This window comes from Ictidomys tridecemlineatus, chromosome 5 (assembly GCF_052094955.1).
Source record: "Ictidomys tridecemlineatus isolate mIctTri1 chromosome 5, mIctTri1.hap1, whole genome shotgun sequence".
Lineage (NCBI taxonomy): Eukaryota > Metazoa > Chordata > Mammalia > Rodentia > Sciuridae > Ictidomys > Ictidomys tridecemlineatus.
Window position 1 is genome coordinate 67662029 of NC_135481.1, and position 26384 is coordinate 67688412.

Below are 26384 nucleotides of genomic sequence, written 5' to 3' on the forward strand. Positions count from 1 at the left end.
TAGCTTATCTTGGCTAATTCTGAATTTGCTGTGGCTATTAAACCGATCTATAACAAAGTCTTTTTGACAAGGCTTTTGCATGTATTCTTTTATGGTACATAGTTAAAAAAATAATTTAGCATCAGTTACAAATCAGCTTCTATATAGAAACTATTTTGTATTTATTTAGCTTAGAGCACTCTATTAAATGGCAATTTTTTTTTCTATGAGATAGGGTTAATTTTCATGTGGTAACTGAAACATATTTTTTAAAATTTTTTTTTAGTTGTAGCTGTCAATAGGCCTTTATTTTATTTATTTATTTTTATGTGGTACTGAGGCTTGAACCCAATTCCTCACATATGCTAGGCAAGCGCTCTGCCACTGAGCTACATCCCCAGCCTCCACACATATTTTAAAAAAGCATGAACATGGGAAATGGAAGAACTTGCCATAAAATATATTACAGTAAACCCTGAATGATGCTTTCCCATATTCAGCTTCTTTCTTCTAGTTGTGCATCAGAGTTTACCAAATCTTAGACTTTGATGGTTTATGTGGATATCTTTTGTTCTTTAAATTTAATCTCTAAATAGATTTCTAATTATTTTGTTCTTTTTTTTAATTTATAGAGAGCCATTAATTTTATAGTGTTGAAAAGCAAAATATTTATTATGATTATCAAAGACAAACATTACTTAGGATATTCATTTTTCAAATATTTATTTATATTTTTTAGTTGGACACAATATATTTATTTATTTATTTTTATGTGGTGCTGAGGATCGAATCCAGGGTCTTGCACGTGTTAGGCGAGCACTCTACCACTGAGCCACAACCCCAGCCCCTAGAATATTTATTTTTCAGCTACAAATCCTATTCGACCACTTGTTCTAGTTCCTCAAGGACACAATGGTGATAAAATTCTCTTGAGCATGTATTAAAGTGGGTAAAAGCATATGGATAACTTCCACATTGAAATCTAATATTTGATATCTGTTCTTAACCTTCCCTTATCCTCTGAATTGATTATTCATGGAAAGGACTGTTTTCATTCAAAGTTGCTAAAGCTATGACTCAGGCTAACGAGAGTGGATTCTAAAGACTTAGAGTTGGATAAACCTGACAAATCCACTGGCTATTCTGAATGGGCACTCATGCCGGTATCATTAGTATAACAGTCACATTCAGAGTACCACTAAAGTCACTCTTCCTGCAAGGATGTTGAAAATGGATGACATGGAGCCCTTTTTGAGGGCATTTGCTGTAACAAAATCTCATAAGCTGTGTCATCTTTACAGTACAGTCCCATAATCATGATGGCTGATCTCTATTACTGCAGAAAGTTTAACTGATTTTATCTGTAACACTAACAGGATATTCCTGAATGCCACTGTTTTGACTACATAAATGTGTTAAGCACGCCTGTCCTTCAGTGATAAAATACTTGAGGTTGCAATTTCAAAGCAAGGTGCCCCATGAAAATGTGCGTGAGCATCTCAAAACCTCAAGGAGTACGAAGCTCACAATTATGCTTGGAAAATTCCCTGTGGGAAATATCATGGTTTGCGGTTTGCTTTGTTCCAAGATTCTTGTGTTCCTGTTGTGGTGCTGTGATCTTCTGTGTTTGAAACCAAGATGAAGTGAACCTTCATCTTCTATTGAAAGGCCTGACCTTCAGTTTCCTGTGATCATGTGGCTAAAAGAGATAAAAGGGACTTTCTTTCCAGTAAGATTGTCTAACGGGCATTGGCAACCTTTTCAACTCCTCTGTCAAACTGGGTGGGGCATGCTGGAGTAAGATATGTCCCTGCTGAGTAACCTTTACAAGTGATTTGACATTTTAAGTGTCTCTTGTTCCATTAATTGGGGGCTCATCTCTATTTTCAGTGTAATGCTGGAATCGGTTAGAAGAAAAAGGGGCATAAACATGGATGGGAAAGGTACAGACAGTGGATAGGTCAAGTGACATCTAGGGCCAGACCCATGTGTTGACTATATAAATGTGATAAAGCACATTTGCTTAACTTGGGATGGTTTTCTGTGTTCCCAGATTCTTGTGTTCTTTTTATTGTTTTGTGTTTGCTTTCATCTGCTGTCATATATTTCTGGAACTGACAGAGCTGGGTTGAGAGTTTAGGGTTCTTGCTTGTTATTTATGTTGTTTTTATTTCTGAGTCTATTATTCGGTGGCAGTGTTAATCTATGAATGTGTCTCTGTTTCCTATACTGTGTCATTCAGTGGTACTAAAGAAGAGATGGTACTCCATCATCAATTTTGTTTTTAAAGCAAAAATACTTTCCCTGTCATTTCATTGGTTAAAAATATGTACTTTTTCCTATTGCCTGCCCTAAAGAAAGAATTCAAGTCTTTGGCTTAAAACATGAGAACTTTTATGATCAAGCCTTCACTTTCCTAAATTTTTCCTGCTGCATGTCCCAATATACACTCTGCTAAGCCATAGTGATCCATAAACATATCTGATGTACAGCTGAATTGGTGTTAAGTAAATCAGAGTCAAAGTCCCCAACATCACACACTGGCAGATGCTCTTCTTCCAATACTTCTTTCATATCCCCTCACCTCCATGCCATACCTCTAGCTGTAACTTTTTTTCACTTAACATTTTTATGGTTTGTTGGTTATTTGTTTCAGGTCTTGGTTATGTTCACGAAGTGATTTTTATGACCTTGTGATTTTTTTATCCTGCTTTCTTGATCATTTCCTTTAAGGTACATGCCTGAAATCTCTGACATTTCAATGCTTTGTCATCTTCTTCCTAAGAAACTAGATAGAAGATGACACAGATATTGAAATGCTGGAGACTGCAGCCCCTGGAGACTGCAGTGCCTTAATTCAGCTGTCCGTCGATATCGTCTCTTGACAGTTAGGATGGGTCAAAGCTATTTGTTAGCAGCAACATTAATTGCAGAAAGAAAGGACATAGAATGTAATTTATTCTGCAGAATGCACTCAGTCTTAGGACTGTTCAATGAAAGTTCATTGGCTGAGAGCTGTTGCATGATGGCATATTAATTCTTATTGGCTAAGGGTGTAAAACACAGATTCCTGAGTAGTTATCATTAATAAGAATGTGATGAGTGCTCTAAGAATATGCAAAACACATAAAATAACAGCATGTAGGTATATGTGTATGACCTCCTAACTTCCAATGGAGAATGCCCAGGGATAAATACTTCTATAAAAATTAACACTTGTAGGAACTTATAGGGACTAAGCAGGACATCTGTGTACTGAATTTTCCTCTAGTGTGCTTTTTTCTTTTATACTTTTGTGTTTTATTCCCAAGTTTTTTTTCTTTACCTAGAATATACCTTAAAATCATCCTTTTCAACTTGGTGAAGTTGGTGACCATATTTTTATTTGTAAATAGTAATCTGAAATGTCATCTCTCTGGGAAGCTATCTTGGCATTTGGCATACTTGCTTTTTTGTTCCAATAGCACCTTGAACTAACTTTATCATGTAAATTATCCTAATGATTAGACTCCAGTCTATATGAGCATGATTATCAAGAATATGCTTGTTTTCATAAGTTGTCATCTGATTGTCAAAAAGTTTTTCAAAGCTGAGTAAGAAGTATCGAAACATTTGACACCCCTTCAAGGAGCTTTGCTTGAGCTCCTAATGACTATAACTTGGTCAATTCTTGATTCAATTCTGACCTTACTATAACTTTTTCTGGAAGGTTCAAAGGTTTTCTATTAGATAAGTGAAACAGATTTCAAATTGCATGGGAATCCAAGGAGGTTTTTCTGAAGCTAGGGGAGTGGGTAGGAGCATGCGTTTTGTGGAGGAACTCAGAATTCTCAGGAATTCTAGACATGACCAACAGAGATTTTGGCTGATATCCGGCTTTCGAATCAACTTGAGTTAAATCATCAGGGAGAATGTAGAGTGGTGCAAACCTTTCATTACCTTCAAAATATGATGGCTAAACTTAAAACTGCTCTTGTTTGACAAAGTTTTATTTAGTGTATTATTTTACATAATGATTTCTCCCTTTGGGCCACAAAAAAAAGTGTTTGTAACTTTGGGTAGGTCTAAATGCCCCCACATAGATTAACCTATGGTTTGATTCTGCTAGAAGATAATTATTATAGATGGAGTTTTATTAGATGAATTATTATTACAGGAGTGTTTTTCCTATGATCTTATCAGGAGAGAAATGATTGCCTATGAAGAAAAGACAGCTAAATTCACAAATAAATGTTTTTGAGCCTGCAAAATATTCAATTGTTAGTGTATGTGGAAGAAATGTTACAAATCTTCCAATTTCTACTTTGTTTTTTACGAAGAGTGGCAGAAGAGAAGCAATGTCTAATGAGTCAGGAACTCTTCCAAATGTCATTCCAAACGTCTAACTCTTCTAAATGTCATTCTCCTGAAGTTTCTTCACTTTGGCAAGGGAGGAAGTTGAGGCTCAGACATACTAAGTCATCTGTTCAAGATCTTAAATCTAGTAAGGTATTGCCCATGTTTTGAAACCAGGGCTCTCAGTTTCCAAAACACACTATCACACTATCTTTCAATAAAAGTAACAAAAAAAAGAAAAAAGAGTTTTAATATTTTACTTTTTATAATGACTTACTCTAGCAGTCTCAAAGCCACAATATTATCTATAAATCAGTTCTATATGTAATAATTAGAAACACAGATGGCTATAGTAGAAAAATGTTAACAAAAACTGCTAGAGCCATTTTAGAGATTGTGTGTACCCTGTGTGGCCCTGACTTACTTTTGAAATTCAAGAGACATTGATAACTTCAAAAATGGTGAAGCTTTGGATGCTTATCTAAATCAAACTTCCAAACTTCTGAGTGAGATTCTCCTATCAGAGAAAGTGACTGTGCAGAAGGATACATTTCATTTGGGCCTATGGTGCTTGTTAAGTGCTTTTATTTTTCAGAAAATATGTTTTAAGAAAAGCACAGTTCTAAAGGCTACATTCAAGAGGCAAAATTTAATATTTTAAAATTTAAAAGACCTGTTTTTCAACATTAAAATTTACTAGGCAGTGATAATATTTTTTTTCTCCCACATTTGGTGGAATTTAACCTTTAACAGAAGGATATACCAGTTCTAAATGGTCTAATTTCTCTGACACAGACTTACACTAAAATACCAATTTTCATCTTAATATTATAAAGGTTATTGAGGTAGATTAAACAAGTACTTAAGAAAGCAAGTATGTTTGACACCATCCATTCTGCCTTATAATAATATAATTTCTATAATTTTTGACATTTAACAAGAGGTCTGTAAATGCTTCTGCCTCTAGGACAATTTTTCTATGAAAAAAAAATCTAAACTAGAAGATTATAACTTTCCTAATTTTGATATCATTTTAAATGCAAAAGTCAGAATCATGGTCACACTGAAATATACATTGCTTTTTGCAAATCCCATTATATAATATATTGACATAAACTGAATAGTCATTTGTTCATATTGCTGTGAAGCTTCTCTATAAAGAATTATAAATAAATGTAACTTTGTTTTAGGTACCAGAGTTTTCAAGATTGCTAAGAGGTTTGATGGTTATTAGAGTTTTTCCCCCCCAAAATTATCTTTGTTGAGTGTCTCCATAGGAACAAGTGCTATTCTGAAAGATTTACAGGAATAAACTCATTTAATTCTTCTGTAATCTTATGAGGTGGGTACTACTATTTTCTTCATCTTACAGTTGGGAAAAACGAGGCACAGAGGTGGAATAATTTGCCCAATGTCTTACAGCTTGTGCATGAGAAGCCAGGATTTCAAACCTACATGGTCTCCCTGGGTGTCCCACCACGCACAGAAGGCTCAAATTTTTTCTGTGTTATTTTCTGACTCTGCTTTGTGTGTATTGCTGAGATGATGACTACTACATGTGATGTGAGGTTCTCACCCCAGTCTGAACATGTCATGGCCCATTCTGCCAAATGTTGGGTCACACTCTTATATGAAGTCAGTTGGGATTTGTAGGGGGAAGGAAGGAGAGATGAGAAAAAGGAGACTAATCTGTAAAATATGGTGAAAAGTAAAAATCTTGCTTTGGCTTCAGGCAGGAGGGTCTGGCAAGTACAGAAAAGGAACCCTTCATCAACAGAGAGAAGAATAAAGAATAGGGCTAGAGAAAGCCTTCTTTAAGGTGGCTGAAGAACTGATAGAAATTTTTAAAAAGTTTCGGATCACCTTTTACATTAAACTGAACTAAAATAGATTCAGTGATTACACCGTGAATGACTTTAAGTAAGTAATATAACCACTGTGTTAGTCCTATTATTCATACTATTAGCTCTTTAGACAAAAAAAAAGGAATAATCTTATGACTGCTTGAGCCTATGATATTCCTACTTTTTAAAATAAGCTGCTGAAAAATGCATGTAATTTGTTGTTTGCATTAATATGGATGGTTGACTTCCACACAATTATGGAAAACTTCATAAGTATAGAGACATCACATGAACTCCTGGCAGTCCATCCCTAGGACTTCCTCAGGGGACAGACTGGATGAGATCACCTATATCAGTTTGGTTGACTTGGGAAAGAAGAAATCAATTTAGACATTTTAATAAGAAGGCATTTAATAGTGGGCTGTTTGGTGGGTAGGTGAAAGGTCTAGGTCTAATGATGGACAATAGAAAAACCCAGAGATTAGCAACTGCAGGGAGCTACTAATACCCTCGGGGCTGGCAGGACAAGGAGTTATCTGTAGGGAGCAACACTAAGGCAAGCACCATAGAGCCAAAGCTGTTTCTTAAGGGTGTGTAGCAATGGAGGTGTAGCTACTTGAGGAGATGCCTCTGGGGCAGAAAGAGAAATGCCTTGTCTTTTTCTATCATGCCACTTTCCAATACAGCCCAAACCAGTGCTAAGAGACCCTGAGAATGCAATTAGAAGGAGAAAGCCTGGGAACAAATCTGAGATCAGACAAGGAAATTTGCGTATTTATTGATTATGTGTTTCAGAGAATGGGAACATCTTTTAAGTATAAAATAACATCTAGGCACTGGTGAGATTAAATTTCCCCGTTCCTCTAGCCCAGCCATGCTTGGGGACAGAACCACAGTAACATACAGGTTTCCTCCAGCACAGTTGCACGTATAAACACGATGGGAATCTGAGTCTTAATTCATGTTCCTCAAAAATAGTGGGATGTTTGATGGGCTTGAAATGAATTCCTCTTTCTTAAGAATTGGCACTCCATCCTACTGCCCCTTCTGACACTAGCTGAGTGGCACAAAGCCCAGGAAATACAGGTAAATCACACTCCTAATAAGGACTTCATGTGTCCTAGATCCCAATTTCCTGATTTTGAATCAGGTCCTATACGTGTTCTGCCACTCCTTGGATGGACTCTACAGAACCTCACATTGCAGTGGTGATGTTTTCTGGCTCTGTTGCTCCTTAAAAAACCATCATCAAGAACTATACTATAATGACCTTTCTCCCTTCTTTCTCATCTAAGTCAAATCACAAAATACTTCTACCCTTGTCATTTACGGAAACCAGTTATATTTCTCATTTTTCTTTATTATATAAGTGATGCTGGTTCACTGAAAATAAACAAGAAAATGAAGATAAACCAAATTAATAAGCCCCACCAAAAAGTTGACAATAGATTACATAAAAATAATGGTCCCATAAGATTATAAGGAATTGAGAAATTATTTATTTTTTTGTCTAGCAATGTCATAGCTGTCATAACATCTAGCACATGCATTTACTCACATGTTTGTAGTGGAGCTGGTGTAAACAAAACTGTGCTCTCAGTCACAGAGAAGTATAGCGCATAGAATTCTGAACAGCATAAAACTTGATAGTGATAACAAATGATTATATTACATATGTATGTATTGAATATCCTATACTATAATAATTAGAGTCTATTCTTTCGACTCATAAAAAATTTATTGCAAAACAGTATACCATGATATGCAAGCAGCATTTGCTTACCACATTTCTTGGTTGCCTCAAGAGGTCTTGTCCAGTGACTGACTTATGTCATCTATGTTTGTGTAAGCACATTCTAGGCTGTTTACACAATGATGAAATCACCTAATGACACATTTCTTGTCATTAAATGATGCATGACTCTATTGGGATGTAGAAACATCAATAGATATGCCTAATGGCCATATATTAATTTGTTAGAATACCCCAATATTTTAATCTAGATATTCCCTATTGTATATATACTAATTATTTCCACCCTTTATAAATAATATCATCGCAAACACCTATGTAGATGTTGATGATTAAAAAAAATCTCTCATATGTTCTACTATTATCAAGCGTTGGGGATAAAAAGGGTAGTCTTGAGGAATTCCTTTTGGGAGGGAATGTGAATTGTTATGGTTTGGATGTGAGGTGTCCTCTGAAATCTCATGTGTTGGGCAAGGCAGTAGTGTTCAGAGGTGAAACGATTAAATTATAAAAGCCTTAACCTAAATCAGTAGATTAATCCATTTGATGGATTAATAGTTTGATTCGATCACCAGGTGGTGACTGTAGGCAGTTGGGGCATGCTGGAGGAAACAGATCACTTGACTTGCCCTTGGAAATTTTGTTTTGTACCTGGCTCCCCTCATTCTCTTTCTGCTTCTTGGCTGCCATGAGCTGAGCAGCTTTTCTCTGCTGTGCCCTTCTGTCATGACATTCTACCTCACCTCAGCCCCAGAGCAATGGAGACCACTGACTGTGGACTGAAGCTCTGAAACCATGAGCCCAGAATAAACTCTTATTTCTCTAAATTGTTCTTGTCAAGTATTTTGGTCACAGAGATTTTTTTTTTAAAAATTGCTAACAGGTGAATGAAGGCAAAGACCCATCTACATGGCTTAAATGATGATAACTTCAATAAATCCTCTCTTCTAATAAGGATTCCTTTCTAGAAAAACTTACAGAGTGTCCTTTTCCAATAAATTGGCTTCAATAAGATTATTGTCAGAATCCTTCCTTTCTCTACTGTTAGTCCAAGTCCTCTGGTAAATCAATGCCAAGACTGGGTTGGTATGCAATGAGTTTATTAGGGACTAAAACACCTCTGAGAGAAAATAGGGAGCTTGCTGGTGAGATTTAGCGAGCTTCCAGACAACAATTCAGGTCTGATTTCCAAAGAAAGAGAGAGAGCTAGTGGAGGAAGAAAGGGAAGGAGAGAGAGAGAGAGAGAGAGAGAGAGGAGGAAGGAGGGAGGATTGGGTGGAAGTATGCTGACTATTGAACAGTTCTAACAAGGGTGTAGCAATGACACTGGGGAGTCATCGAGCCAAAGGTGTCCTTTAGAGGACTCCTATATTTCCAAAGAATGGTCTTCCTTTATTACCTCTGCCAGGCCCAGCATTGGCTGTGTGCAACCCAGTCATGGCTGGGAGCAGTGGCCTTGATGTAAATGTGGTGATGGATCTCAGAGCACAGTAGCTCAACTGTACTCCCTGCCCTCAGATTCTTATGGCTTCTACTCCCTGGAATAACTCCTAGTCTGGGGTAAGTATATTTCCCAGGAACTAATTCCTCTGAATTGCCATCTTCATAGTGTTAGACCTGGTCAAGCCAGGAAGTTCAAGGGGTCTGTGTAAGAACATACATGGTGGCATATTGTTAGCTGACAGATGCACAATGATAATAACCTGGAAAACCTGGTTTGAATTTAGATTTCTCAGATTTCTTCACATTTCTGATTGGAATTTGGTGGCTCAGAGAGAGTGCTGTCTTGTCACACCACACTCCTTCAGCCCTCCCTAGCTACATCCTTACCCCAAGAAGACTCTTAAGCATGTGTTTGAGCATTGCAGCCTGCACATCCAAACCCATTCATATCATCCTACCCTCTGCCTGGATCTTAGGAGCAGGCATTGATCATCACAGCATAACATAATGGAGAATTTGTTTTATTGTATCCCTCACTGGATTATAAAGCCTATGAGGGCAGTACTCTGACTCCTGGCTCACAGAAACTGTGAGATAATGAGTGTATGTTATTTTAAGCAGCTAAGTTTTGGGTGATATGCAGGCAGGGACTGTAGTAATTCATTTTTTTTAGCACTTTGTGTACAAATAAACGTTTCCTAAAGAATAAATTTATTAAATGCTTATTGTGTGTCCAATAAAGACTTATTTTGAGTGTCCAAATTAAGAGACAAAATTCCTACTAAACCAATAGTATAGGAGATTAACTGTGGAGCTACTGCTGGGGGAAGGTAGTGAGATCTGAATGTTGCATCATCCAGGAGGATATAAAGATTATAGTTAATGAGATTGTTATTTGTAGAAAAGCTCTATGTTTGGATGCTTACCTGCTAGTGCTGCACATTCCTCCCACAAGCGGGTGAGAGATGGAGAAGAAAAGAAACAAAATGAAAACCAAGTAGACAGAAGACTCTAGTTCCAGGGAGCTAATACTAAATGTCTTCTGCTGTGAAAGCTAGGAGTGAACTCTTAATAAGCTCCTGGAGTTTCATGAGGGTGATGGAATTAGCTTTGTGTGGCTGCTCCTTGGTACCTATTCACCAGGAGCATCCTTGCTTTTGATGCTTGAGAAAGACTGAACAGCCTCAAAGCTAAAAGATGTCAGCTTTAAAGTCAGGGAGTTTTTCCCCTCCAGAGGTTAGGATGTGGAACAAAGATAATTGCTGTCTAATGTATTTATTTTGATGATTAAGAATTTCCTAAAGGTTGACCTGGGTGCCTTATATTTTTTTTATCTTAGACTTTGTTTCTAATCTGAGACCTTCTCAAGCAATTATCAGAAAATGTCTTGATTTTACAGCCCAATTTGTGTACCAATCTCTCACAATTTAAGATGTTCTGTTGAAACCTTTGTGGTAGCAGCTGGGTCAAAACTCTGAACCCTGAATAACTGAAGTCAGTGTCCTCATGGGAAAGAAAAATGGAAATACACTTTAGTCAATGAAAACAGAGAGAAAGAAAAATCCACTGCTCTCTAATGGAGTGCTTGCCTTTTGTAGAGATGTCTGGAAATAACCTACTGGGCTTTGACTCCCATTCTAAGTTCAAACATGATGCTCATGGTATAAATTACAAGGCTTTTATTGTGTCATTTTTATGAAGGAGAATGATACATACTATGCTTTAAATTATAGTAATGACCTGCTTATTCAGAGGTGAAATTTCTGACAACCTCTACCCTTGGGAATGCAGTACAAACTTAGAAGTAAGAAAAAGCATCCTTTAAGGCTGACATTGTGGCTACAAAGGCATGCACTTAACTCAGGGCCAGGGCTTTATTGACTTTTCTTTAGCACACAATTTTTTAACAAGCTTGGTTTTTCTGGTTTCCCAGCTCATAGCAGGCAAGAAACTGCAAACTAGAAAAGAGGCAAAGAAGGGATTGTTGGAGGTGGCCGTCAATATCACAGGGATGACTGACAGTCTGACAGAAGAGGCAGAAGCAGGAAACTAAAAGGCATTTACAGAAAGAATTACCACCAGGCCAATAAGGATCCCACATTATCCAGAAAACACACAATTATGTTTAGCATCCCCTGCTGAAGAAGTAGTCATGTGTAGCAGTGTAATATTTTGATATTAAACTATGTGCTTTTCCAATTCCTTCCACCCCTTCGTTTTTCCTTATCATCAAAGCAGCAGTGAAAGTTATCTATATTGCTCTGCTATGCAGACTAGAGATGGTATAGAAAGAAAAGAGTCAAATTCTTGGCCTTTGAGCTCTTGTGCCTACTTTTGTATATCTATAGCAGAGATAAAAGTCTTAAAAGCTATAGCTTTCAATTGAAAGAGTCAGGGAGTCAGGTTAGAAAAACAGATTTCATGAATATAAAAATCTTGACTTTAAATAGTAAGAGATGAAGTTTGGAAGATTTAGAGCATACCATTCGGACCATAGCCCTTAGTGTGGGCAGTATGGCTTATAAGGTAAATACCTTTGTCCTGGTTAGAGGGGATGAGAATGGAAAGAGGATGTGATTTGGATACTTCCCAGGTCTCTGAGAAGGGTCCAGTACCTACTCAGTGCCTTTGTTATTCCTGGTGGAAGGGGTAGTGATTAAAATCTCAGATAGATTTAAGGGGCCTGAGAGCAGTATCTTTTCCCCCAGGGTGTAGCTTATGAATAATAAGAGACTCTTAGGTAAAACTATGTGTCCACTAGGAGAACAGGATGATAAAATAGTATTAGATTGGTGGATATTGCAGGATATAAGTCTTTGGGGACTGATTAGTGTAAGAATCCATCAGAAAGATTTTTATGATCCACCCTCACCAGATGCCTCCCAAGTATTTCCCTGGAGTGGCCTAATTGAGCTTGTTACCACTCAATGTACTTCTAGACCTCAGAAGGCAAAGTGTGTGATCCTGGCTGCCACAGGTTAGAGCCAGAAGATAAGTTAAAGTGGTAAGATAAGCATGTGAGGTGATGGCTATGTTAATTAGCTTGATATGATCATTCCATAATATAAGCATATGCCAAAATATCATGTGATACTTCAAGAAGATCTGCCATTATTATTTGCAGATAATAAGAATTAAAAGGGTAGTTAAGTGCAAGTCCTGGGGAATGTACCTCCCTGTGCTCTGCTGTTTGGAGTCCAGCGCTCTGTGAGAAGGAGAGGAAGAAGATGAGCGGAGAGTTCTGAATGGGCTGAGGAGTTGCTCAGAACAGACTGAATTTCAATGGGGAAACACTGAGTTACCTTTAACTGGCCAAGGTGAAGAAACAGGGGCTCATGAGATACATTTAGCAATAGAGAGGTAAAGAATATTATAAATTTTTCATATCCAATTAGGTAGTAAAAAATACAAAAAGCATTTAAAAGGGTTAAAATGAAAAACAATGTTTGGCATGTAAAAGAAACTAAACTTGTTATAACATCTTCTCATAATGTCACTATGTCACAGAATCAAAAACAAACACAAGTCTTTCATAGATGACAAAATAACAATATTTTTTTCTTTTTTATAGAAGCCCACCCTTCCTTTTCTATGGCAAAGCCCGAAGAAATTGGCCTTAAAGAAAAAAAAAAAAAACAAAGAAAATGAATCTTATGAAAATAAGAGGGAGATCACTAAGGTAGAAGAAAGAAGCGGGGAAATTAGAAAGGGTAAGGGGAAGCACTGTGGAGAGCCACTGATCAAAATTATGTGCATATATGCATATGCCACAAAGAAACACCCACTGTTCCCTACAATTCATTTACACCAATTTAAAAACAAACAAACAAACAAACAAACAAAAAAAGTTGTTCATTTCTCTGACGGGGAAAGCTTCCAGATCACAGGTGGTTAAAAGTGCTGCAGCACCATAATGCATGTGATGCAAGCAGTAAGAATACTGATTGTGTCCTCGAAAGGAGGCATGCTGTCACTGGTTTACCTCTGAAGTTGCAAGGATATGCATCTCAGTCGATCGATTTTCTGCATACATAGTCTAGCAAAGGAATGCATTTTCTCAGTTACTCCTAGTCTCTTGGTCCTCTTCCGCTCAGTAGCAGTTTTCATACATGATTAGCACTCAGAGAGCATTTTCCACATTAACCTTGTGATGTCTGATAGGGAGGACAGAGACAGATACTACCTTGCTGAAATGTGTACACATAATCCATAATGAATAACTGCAGTTGTTCGGTGACCATGATGGGGCATCACCAGCAAAGAGAGGTCCCACTTGAGGAAGGTGCTGAGTCCTAAAGAGCATCATTTCACGATCTGGCTAAGCACACAATTTAAAACCCCAGGGAAGAGCTTCCCTATTTGGGCCAGCAAAGGCCTCTGATCACTGTTCCCATGCTGAGTTGTTCCTGAGGAGACTCAGCTGCAGATGCCCTTAGTATCCCCTTCTCATGGCACATGGGTTTAGGTTACACTGAACAGACAGTGCTGTCTTGTGTTCTGATGTGGCACATGGAGCTTGTTCAGTTATCATTATGACTGCCTAGGTTAATCAGTTCTGAACTTCTAATCTTGAATGGACACAACTTTATTTTGTTTTCTTAAAATATAACTAAACCAGACAACAATTGATCTCTTGAATTAGTTTGACTTTTCCCCATCCAGGCATCAAAATACAATGCCTTGTGGGCAGTTGGATATACTTACCATTTTACCAAGTTTTGGAAATGATACAGATTTTAAGCTTATGAGAAAGCAACAGCATCACCTTTACTGACAATGTTCTTTCATCATTTTGAACACTAACATGGAGGCCTTCATATATTACTGTTTACTCGGAATTGAAGTCTTTCTTCAGAAATTACTTTGCAAATGAATAACACCTATTACGGTACTGATTTTCCTCCTTCTTTGCTGTTATCATAATGGAGTCAAGTATGAATCAAGGTGGGAATCAAGCATCCTGTTATTTTACTTCTATTGATGTGTTTAGGTAGCATTGTCCTTGTTCAATATTTCACTAAGAATAAAATTCTTAATGGTTAAGATCAGAATTGTTCTTACCCATTTTTTTATTACTAGAACATTGTGATATCCTATAAAATTTAAAGTTCTGTGTGAGAATCAGTGTGAAAATGTAAGCTCTGATTTATTAGATCTTGAATAGGGCCAGTGGTTCTATATGTCCAGCAAGTAGTTCTTAGGTGATACAGATGTTCCATGGCTTAAACGACTTTGTGGTAGGAGAAGGATTGGGGAAACTATAACAGTCCCATCTATTTATATGCAGTATTTTACCCTTATTTGAGGTAGGGTGTGGTCTTATTCCTCCAAGCCTCTTCCTATGAAGTTGCTATAATCTGTAGTGCGTGGTATGTAGCTATAGTATGTGATAGGAAAAGCCCCAATTTCAGCTCTCACTAATGCTGCAGTAATGTTGTGAGGCCCATATAAACTCTTTACATTTCCTTAGAAATCTTTGCGTAGGTAGAGTTGGCCTGCCTTGGACATGTTGGATTTCATTCTTATTTATTCAGCAGATTTTCTCATTGACATCCAGGATACTAAAACTTTTGCCTTGATTAATAAGCAATTGCACCTGAAACTTTCAACTACTCAAGAGCATAACACAGATAAAAGAATGAACACACTTAGCTCATCAAATCCTTATTGACTGCTTTCTTTATACCAAACCCCATAGGAACTAGAGATGAAAGAGATGAAATATATGAGATATGGCAATATTCATATAAATCCATTATATGGATAAATGACACATATATTTACCAACTCTTATTAAAACTTACACCCGGCAATAATTGTTATCTGATATTATTCTAATGATAACTGTAGAAATGCCATTTCTAAAAATATCTATTTTATTGTTCTTCACCTACATAAAGTGTTTCCTCCATCAATCACTCATGTGTCACTGGATTTCAGATTGAATAACTTGACTCAACAAATAGAGCAATCTAAGTTTTTCCTTTTCAGGTAAAGTTAATCTATCACCATCTTTAAAACTAGACTTAATAAGTTTCTTGTCACCTAATTACCTGGCATATGTACATGTGTTCGTATGTTTGTTGATGTACACATTTGGGTATTACAAAAAACCACAGGTATACCTGGAGCCCAATTAGAGCAAATCATATTCTACTATTTTGGAGTTATGTAAAAATGTAGCCTGATAAATATAATTAAAAATAATTTTTAAAAAAGAAGAACAAGGACTAGGGTTGTGGCTCAGTAGTAGAGCTCTCACCTTGCATGTGTGAAACACTGAATTCGATCCTCAGCACCACATAAAATCAAATGAGTAAAATTAGGGTATTGTTTCCATTTGCTACTAATTTTTTTTTTTAAAAGAAGTTTATGAAGATGGTACAAAGTTTGAAGTTACTTTGTTTTCTACAAATTAATCTTTTGTGATCTGGTAAACTCATCAATATTTTCTGTGCCATCTACAGTGTCAATAGCTGCTCTGAGGAACAAATTGGTGTGGTAATTGATGTTTTCTTTTCAAAACATTAGCTTTCTGAGCTGAATTCAATTTCAGTAACATTTAAAAATAATTTCATAGGCAAATCTGTGTTAGATACTTCTTTATAAAAGAGAAGACATGGTTCTTTCCTCCCCAAATTCAGCCAAAGATGCTAACTTTATCATTGGGTTGTCTCAGTCTGTTCCTGAAGCTATAACAAAATGCCATAGACTAGGTAATTTATAAATAATAGGAATTGATTTCTCCCAGTTTTGGCAACTGGGACATTATGATTAAGGACCTGGCTGAGTTGGTGTCTGGTAAGGGCTTGCTTTCTGCTTCCGAGATAATGCCATGTTGCTGCCTCTTCACATGACAGAAGGGGCAAAAAAGGGGACAAATACTGTGTCTTCACATGGCTGAAGAACAGAAGGGCAGCTTTCTAAAGCATTTTTTATAAAGGCATTAGTCCCTTTGCTTTGCCCTCATGATTTAATCAATTCCCATAGACCTAACTCTTGATACCACCACAATGGGAGTTAAATTTCAACATGAACTGGGCATATTGGCGCATGCCTATAATTGCAGGAGGCTTGGGAGGCTGATGCATGAGGATTGCAAATTCAAAGCCATCCTTGTCAAGGTAGTAAAGCTCTGAGCAACTTAGCAAAACTGTCTCTAAATAAAAAAAATATAGGGCTGGGGTTGTGGCATTAGTGGTAGAGCTCTTGCCTAGCATGTGTGAGGTATTGGCTTCAATCCTCAGCACCTCATGTAAACAAGTAAATAAACAAAATAAAGGCATCGTGTCCATTTACAACCAAAAATATTAAAATAAAAAAGGTGGAGGTGCTGGAGATGAGGTTCAGTGGCTAAGCAGCCCTGGGTTCAATTCCTGGTATCCCAAAAATCAAAAATAAAAATAAAATTTAAAAAATTCACCACAAAGTTTGGAGGGACACAAACAGAGCAGGGGTCACTAAACTCTGTCTAAGTGCTTGTTTATTTTCTAATATAACAAAAAGAAATCTGCCTACTGCAGAGGATAAATAAGATTGTACTTGTTCAAGTTGTTTCATTCAACGATCATTTGTCCTCCCTCACTTCATATTCTATCTTCATGCATGTGGATCTCTAATACTGAAGTTTGGAGTCACTGATTCTTAGAGGTGAGGGATGTGGTCTGTCCCTCCTTTTCCCATCTCCTTGAGCAGCAGTGATAATCCAAATATTCTTTTTTTTTTTAAAGAGAGAGTGAGAGAGGAGAGAGAGAGAGAGAGAGAGAATTTTATTTTAATATTTATTTTTTAGTTTTCGGCGGACACAACATCTTTGTTGGTATGTGGTGCTGAGGATTGAACCTGGGCCGCAAGCATGCCAGGCGAGCGCGCTACCGCTTGAGCCACATCCCCAGCCCAATCCAAATATTCTTTAGGCCCTGCTGCTGATTGTCAGTGAGAAACCATTGCATAAAATATGGTGCAGTGACTTGCCCTTTTTCTTTTTTTTTTAATTGTATAAAAAACATAAACTTTACCATCTTAACCGTGTTTAAATTTAAAGTGCTATAGTGTTAACTCTGTGCATAATGTTGTGGAGCTGCTCTCTGGACAACTTTTTCATCTTGTCTAACTGAAACTCTATTCCCATTGCTCCATCCCCACTACCATCCCCTACCACCCACCATTCTACTTCCTGTTTCTAAGCATTTGAATATCTTAGACTGCATGTAAGTGGAATCAAGCAGTGTTTGTTTTTTTGTGGCTGGCTTATTTCATTTTGCATAATACCCTGAAGATTTTTCCATGTCTGTGGTTTATAGCAGGATGTCCTTTCTAAAGACTAAATAATATTTCATTGTATGGATATACCATGTTATCTTTATCCATTCAACCATCAAGAGATATTTAGATTATTTCTATCTTTTGTTGAAGAATGCTGCTATGTACATGGGTGTGGATATATTTATTTGAATCCTATTTTCAATCCTTTTGGATATATACCCAGAAGTACAATTGCTAAATTGATCATAAGCTTTTACATTTTTTTTTTTGGAAATTCTGCACTATTTTTCATAACTGCACCATTTTATATTATTGTTGTTATCATGTGCAACAGTTTCTCCATATTTTCAGCAATACTTAATTTTTCTTTCTTTTTTTTAAGAGAGAGAGAGAGAGAGAGAGAGAGAGAGAGAGAGAGAGAATTTTTTAACATTTATTTATTTTATTTTTAGTTTCGGTGGACACAACATCTTTATTTTACTTTTATGTGGTGCTGAGGATGGAACCCAGCGCCCCATGCATGCCAGGCGATCGAGTTACCGCTTGAGCCACATCCCCAGCCCTTCTTTCTTTTTAAAAAGAATAGTGGCTTATCCTAGTGGTTGTGGATGATTTATTATTGTTGTTTTGATTTATATTAACTTAATGATTAATGATGCTGAACATCTTTTCGTATGCTGATTGGTCATTTGTATAGCAGAAATATCTATTCAAATCCTTTGACAGGTTCTTAACAATTTCCTTTTATTATGTTTTGGCTGTTTAGTTATAGGTATTCTTTCTATAGCCCAAATTTTAACTTTTTATCAGATATATGATTTCAATATATTCTCTTCCTTTACATTCTGCTGGTTGTTTTCTTAGTGAATAGATGTTTTTAAGTTTGATGCAGCCATGTTTCTTTCTTTTTTACTTCTGTTACCTGTGGTTTTCTTCTGTCTTCTAAGGTGGGAAGGTGGTATTGCTGACTGTAAGAATGTATTTGGATATTGATCAAGAAAAACAGTTTATTGATGTTGAATTTCTCAGATCACAGGCCCATGATATTTTGACATCATTTTTCCATTATATATTTAATTTTCCTTAATGACAGTTTAGCAAGTCTTCTGTAAGATCCTAATGTGCTAGTCAGCTTTTAGTCACTATGACAAAGTACCTGAGAAAAACAACTTAAAGGAGCAAAAGATGTATTTGGGTTCATTGTTTCCAAGGTTTTAGTCCTTGGTTGGACGGCTCCATTGATATGGGCCTGCAATGAAGCAGAACTCATGGAGGAGAGGGCATGGGAGAGCAGAGCTTTTACCTCATGGAGTCTGAGAGAGGGAGAGGGAGAGAAAGAGAGAGGAGAAGGGACCTGGGACTAGATGTAGTCCCCCAGGCCACACCTTTAAGATCTCATTCCTTTCAACTAGGTCCTACGTCCTATAGTTTCTATTATCTCTCAATAGTCCATTAAGATTATGAACCCATCAATACATTAGGTTAATCCATTAATGAAATCAGAACCCTCATGATCAATAACTTCCTAAAGGCCCTACCTCTGCACAGTGCTACATTGAAGATTAAGCCACTGTTCAACACATGAGCCTTTGGGCGACAAACCAAATCCAACCCACATCACCTTGGAAGAACTTTCTTTTGTTTAGTGGTCAAGAGTAGACGTATATTTCTGCTGAAACTATCATTGTCAGATGAGGATTGGGTCAGAAGACTTTAATGTTTCTTTCAGCTATAACATCTTGTTACTCTCTATATACAGCCGCAAAATTCAATCAAGGGAAGGACTTCTCCCAAAGTCAATTAATGGGCCATGGCAAATAGACCAGACGTCACAGTGGAGTTGCATGTTGTCTCTCTATTGACTGGAGTTGGAAAAAAGCTGCTTAATGCAGTTTAAGAAGTTGTCATTGCAAGCAGAGTTTTTTTGGGTTTACTAAACGTATTGACTGTAGGATATAAGTAAATCCCTTGCAAACAGATTTAAATGCATTGCAATTATAAAAGTGACCATCCATTTTTCTCTCTAATCTCAGGAGAGAGGAAGTAGCAGCTGGTGCTGCCATTTGCCTCAAAGAAAGAAGCTCACAGTGACACCTCTGCTTCCCTTCATCACCTCTTTTTATAGCAGTGCCCCTTAATCACTGCATTGATGTGAAAAGCAAGGAATACTATGGCTTGTTAGTCACCGATTCACCATAAAAATAATTAAAAATTCCGAGGAGAAACGAAAACTCTGTAAATAGTCTTTTATATGATTAAGGTGGACCCAACCATTTGTTCACCCATCCTGCTGTGTGACAAATACCAGAACACACCAATGAGCCTTACACGAGCATCCCAAAATCAAGCACTAGACAGCGTACTTGGTCTAGGCTTTGAAGTCCTTGCTTAAGCAATGACATTGCTATAGTCAACTATATATCAACACCACTGATCTCACTTTTTTAAAAAAAAAAATTTGTCACTGAAAAAATTGGTCAAACACCTCTTGACATTCTTCTAGAAAGTCTATCCTTAATTGGGCCCTGCTCTTCAACATCTAAAGTTTTCTCGCGCTTTCAGCCACAAAGTTCCTCCTGCTTCCATAACCCTTCCTTCTGCTTCCTATGTCATCCGGCTGCTTTCATGGTTTCAAAGTTGGCTGGCAAATTAAAGACAGGGCTGTTCCTGTGTTCCCACTATCTGCAGGATGGTAGACAGTAAGTACGGAACATGTTTAAATTGCTTAGTTTAGTGTACCAGTGTATTCACAGATGTCACTCTAAATATTCCCATCCAATAACAATAGTAGAGAATGATTTCATGCGGAAAAACTACCTAGAAATTTAAAGACACCCCATTAAAAAAAGAGATTATATTTTTACATTCCAATGGCAAAGCATATTAGATTGGCTTTAGTTACAGAAAAGAAAATATTTTACCAGAAAGGTAAAGAAAAGTGATCGAGAAAATACGATTTGAGGAAATATTTAGTACCTGTTATAAAATCACTTTTCTGATGATGAAAACACTTTATGGGGAACAAATGGAAGAAAATGAGGGCTGCAATGAAATAAGAACATAGACAAATCTGCATTGAAACTCTATTAACAAGATGAAGTGTGGTCCAGGTGTCTTACAGCTGCCAACGGTGCAATTTTTCTTAGCTCTTAGAATACTGCTTGAATGCTTGTTATACTGAAAAACCTCTAAAAGGAAGTTAGTGGGACTGACAGCTTATGGAAAATAACCCCTGGAGGTAACACAATTCATAACCCTTAAACCAAAGGATTCACCACTTGATTTGTGATTTAACCCACATTTTAAATGTCAGCTACAGAAAATATGGCTTAGAGATTAGATTCTTTTTCTTTTAAAATAGTTATAGATTCACAAGTGGTTGCAAATAAATATTGAAGGAAGACCCAAGTCTCCTTCCCCAGTCTTCTCAAATGACAGTTAACACTTTGCACAACTATAGCACAGTCTTAAAGTGAAGAAACTGGCATTGCTACATCTAGAGAGTTGATTTAAATTGTACCAGTTATGCATACAAGGAGGCTTAAAATATTTAAAATTTTTTATTTAATGATAATTCTTTTGTGGTCTGCATCTAAAGCTTTGAAACCTAAAAATCACAGTGTCTAAAATGTTGAAAAGCAAGATTTTTATATTCTTGTCCTGAAAGAAGCTATACAGAAAGTGGTATGGTTATCTCACAAAGTCTAGCTCCTGCCAAGTCTTCAGTCAGAATGGACTGGCAGCAAGACTTGTCTGATTTGATGCTGAATGACAGCCAAAATTGTAATAGCATCTTTTTATTCATTAGATTAAGTTTATTTCAATGAAGAAGGGGAAAGGACAACTTGTCTTTGATAGTGTTCATGAAAATATGTGCATATGTAGTATTAGTCATTCAGTCAAACTATTTTGGTTTTCATTTTAAAAAATGTGCTCATTGTTTTGCTGAATGGTATTGGATTATGCATACATATTTTTTATTTGTACTTTGGTTCAGCTGTTTGTCTTCTGACTTGAGGCTTCTTGGGACCTCACTCATGTTCTCCCTGTTCCTATTAACATTATCAGATGTGTTCAGCATGGCACACAGTAGGAGAATTGTAAATCTTGTTGCATAGTGAATCATTCTTTTTGTTTCTGATGGTGTCAGATGCCTTGGTTTCTTCTTTCCTAAGTTAGCTACAGCCACTGAGCTTTCTCTGGCTCCTGCCCTCTGGTACTGTGGGGCCCAAGCAGGAAGCAGTTCCTTTAGGAGAACAAATGAAAGAGCCCTGTTTTCTTTCCAGAGCAAAGGCTCTTGGCAACAGTCATCTGGGGAGGTTACAGAGCAGCGTGAACCAAGCAGCTTGTGACAAGTTTTTCTGGCTATTTGTTGGTTAACTTATTTGACACATCTCTCTTTTCTTCACTGATTGATTAATCTCTTCCAATCTTAATGATAAATTTCTCATGATACCGAGTGAATCACTTTACTCCTGTAGAGTTTTCTCCTCTGAAGAGAGAGACTGGGCCAGGTCATTTGAACTTTGTGTTTTATACCTTTGTAGTTATATTGTTAGTTATAACACTTAAGAGCAAAGATAAGGTCTAAAAATTCCTCTCATTAATTGGGAATTGTCTTTATTGGGCAATTACTATATTTTAGAATAAATCTGTATACATACATTAAGGTAATACATGCTTCGTATAAAAAATTCAGATACAGGGGGTTATTTATTTATTTATTTAAGTGAAGTCTTCCATTTCTTCCATTTTCTCATACCATTCTGTTGTCGGGACTTTTAGAAATGTGTAAAGATAATCATATCAAGTGGTTTATAGGTGATTTATAATTTTCAAATATATATTACATGAATCTAGTAGTTTCAGAGTTAATGCTGCTGAAGCTAAGGAATTAAAATATTGTCACTTAGGTAAGAGAATATTTCTTCCTTTGGTTCTCTCTTTCCACTCAGTTGACTGTTTTTATTTATCTCATAAATTCTATCTTAGCTCTCACTTTTACTTATGTACTGTGGCTCACCTTTTCTCCCTATCTTACCTATTGCTACTTATTTAGATCAAGCAAAATACAGGTCCCTAAATTATGAAGCATTTAATAAATAAAAGAATGTAATGTTATTTAGTTTATTAGTTTATTTAGCTATGTTTTGTTTATTAATGTTTGCATTTCCCTCTACCAAGTTCCTATCTCTCAACATTGTGAAAGATTGGAACTTGAGTTTGTTTGCTGATTTCTTACAGTAGCTATGGTCTGGGAAGGTAATAGAATAAACTAAATCATGAAAAAAAAATTGAAAGTTTAATAAACAACAGAATATAATCTTACCTGTTGCTCTCAACTTAATAACATTTAGCTTTAAGCTATTGTTTTAAAAAACATATTAGAGGCTAGAAATAGATAATAAAGAAGCACATGTATTGGTGAAACAGTTTTAGAGATTGGGATTATACATCTAGGCCTATTATAAAACTTGAACCATTCTTATCTCCCCTCTCTTTCCTCTGAAAACATCTAGGAAAAAATACAATATGATGGTTAAGGATGATAGCTGGTGGGCTAGCATCCTTAGATGTCACAATTGAGCCTTGCCGGCAGGAATATAACTTAGTTTAATTGGTAGAATACTTGCCTTGCATGTACAAGACCCCCAGCACCACAAAAAAAAAAAAAAAAAAAAGATAGCTGGTGTGCTAAGCAGGTAAACTGACCACTTTAGGATTCAATGTCCTCATTTGTAAATGGAGATAATGCATTTTCTTTTCCCTCTTGGTATTAGGATTAAAGGTAAAGTGCTTGGCACAGTGATAAAACATTGCAAATACTAAAAGAAGCACAGTGGGTGCTAAACTATTAAATAAACATGCACAAATGGATAAAATACATGCATCCTCTTTAAGGAACTGTAATGAAATCAAAAGCTAGCAGACAGAATATTTATCTATCTATATATCCATAGGTATACAATGTTCTAAAAAGTATTTGAAGTATATTAGAAATGTATGTGGTGCTATTACAGATGAAAAATGTTCTAAACTTTGATAGGGAAGAAAAAAATAGAGTAGGCTAAACACAAAAAGCATCTGATTTATTAATAGAGAACTATAATGATTAGAAAGATCATACTGAGAGAAAAACAAAACCATGGATGGAAATATGTGACATATTGGAAAGGAGCCAGTCCTTTAAAGAGAGTGACAAATGTTGCTGGAGAGTGTGTTACAAAAAATAGACAGCAGAGAAATAAATGTTTTGAGTAGGGCAGGAAATATGGTCATAAAAGGAAGGCAAAAATTACTGGAAAGTTAGATTAATACTGGAGAAGACACTGACAAACTTACAGACTGAGAGCAAGGACTCAACATAGAGATAGAAGTTGAATGAGAAGATAAAAAGGAGTTGAGTTGCATCCAGAGGTCATAGGAAGGTAAATTAAGAGGTATTGGAAGAGTTGACCATGGAAAAAGGGGGACCTTTCTATTTAAAAATTGATGCAAAAGGAGGTAAAGTCAGAGTTAAATTTACAAGTGGAGGGGAGGGAAACTGAATATTGATGGTCATCAATTTTTATTGTTTTCATGTACTATATGGTGAAGACTGTGATTGGTCCTTTGAGGGATTAAAGAAAATGATGGATAGTTAGAAAAACCATTTGGGAAGTCAACCCAGAATGAATGAGCAGATTATGAACAACCAGGCAATTTATTTGAGGTTACAAATCGCTTCAAGATAAGGATCATTTCTTAATCTGATAGATTATCTCCAGTTGGCTTTGACATTTCTTGCAAAGACCACTGTTTAAAGGTGTCATTCTTTTTTAACAAATACTTACTCAGCACTTAGGTAGGCAGGCTCTAAAATCAAAATAACTTACATTGATTGTGTGCTGACTCTATGCTAAGCACTTTATATCTGTTGTTCCTCCTAAGACCCTTTGCAGTAAGTATGTTTTCCTTTTCATATTTCATGTAAGAAGTCATTAAAGTCAAAGAAGTAAAGGTCAGCAAACTATGAATTAGCAAAGCAGCATTTGGACCCTGGCAGTCCTGCTTCAGAGCTTCTGTCCTTTAATGCTACATTTCCCTGTCCTGTGTACAGTAAACAAAATGTATACTCTTGTCCTTCAGAGCTTATAGTCTGGGTCAAACAGGAAAACATACACATAAGTAAAATAATTAAAATTCTTAGCAAATGCTAGGAAGGAATAACTGAAGTGAAGCAGCCGATGATGAGTCAAAATGAAAAGAGGCATTGACAGGGAATCTGCTTTAGAGAGGGTTTTTAAGGAAGCCTCTCCAAAATGGATAAATTCAAGGTGAAACCTGAGAGTTTGAGAAAAGCAAACTCCAGCCAAGAGAAAAGCAGGAGACAGAACTGTAGGCAGAAGAAACAGACAACCTGGAGAAACTGGGATGGGGGAGAGTTTGGTGTTTTGAAGAACTGAAAGAAGAGTGGAACATGATGAGAGAAGAAATGGTAGGTATGAGATACAGATGGAGGTGAGTAGATGTCACAATTGAGCCTTGCCGGTGGGGACATAACTTAGCTCAGTGGTACAGCATTCACCTAGCTAGCTCAAGGGCCAGGGCTGAGTTTCCCAGCACAGCAAAAACAAAACCAGAAACAATCCACTCAGGCTCTGATGGCCATGGTAAGAAGTTAATTATCTACGTGACTATGACAGACAGTTGAATTTACTCAGGGAAATGACACATTTAACTGGTAGGAGCTGACATGGGAAGCCGGGAAAACTATGATGGTGACCTTGACCAGGTAAAAATTACTGGAAAGTTATTGATTTTTAATACTGGAGAAGACACTGACAAACTTACAGACTGAGAGCAAGGACTCAGCATAGAGATAGAAAGTGAATGAGAAGATTAAAAAGAAGTCGAGTTGCATTCAGAAGTCATAGGTAATAGCCAGGGTAATAGCCAAGAAGACTGTAAAAAGTGAAATGATGTCATCTTTATGGAAGAAGGAAGACTTGACCAACCTTACAGAGGAGAGGGAGAGGAATAGGGTGGTCTTAAGGGCGAATTCCAGGGTTTTGGCTTGAGAGACTGGTGAATAGAGGTGCAGTTTCCTAATGTGGGGAAGCTGGAGGTATGAAAGGATTTAGAAATATAAATCAAGAGACAATTTTGGGTATGCTGTATTTGGAAACTCTCACACATTCAAGTGGAGACATTATATAGTCATTGAGATATGCGAGTCTAGAACGTGGAAGTAATTCGCACAGTGGCTAAATTTCACATTCTGCTGGGAAGTGAGCAATGGATAAATGGTTTTGTTTTGTGGCTTTAAAACCATCTATTAAAGAGCATTATTTGTTTCAATAATGACTTCAGGTAGGACCTTATTATCTTTTATTTATTATATATATTTTAATATATCTTTTATTTATTATACATATATATCATTTATTTATTTATTTATTATTATCTTTCCATTAATCAAATAAAATACTGCAAACTATATCATAGTAGTAATGGGTTACTAACTAGAAAGATGAGAGTAGGGACTAAGCCATGTACGTAAGCAAGACCGAATCATGGCCTGGCTACTTCTCAGCAGGATTTTAAGGGCATATAGGACAACCCTAATGCCACATTCTATATGCTCCATCTCAGGTTTTGGGAAATAATTTTTCACATTATCACATTACCTATATATATAACATTTACTGAGCTGGAGAGCATGTTCCTCATCTCTGATATTCTTAAATTAAAAAAAATCACTGACAATTTCTATTTTGCTTCTT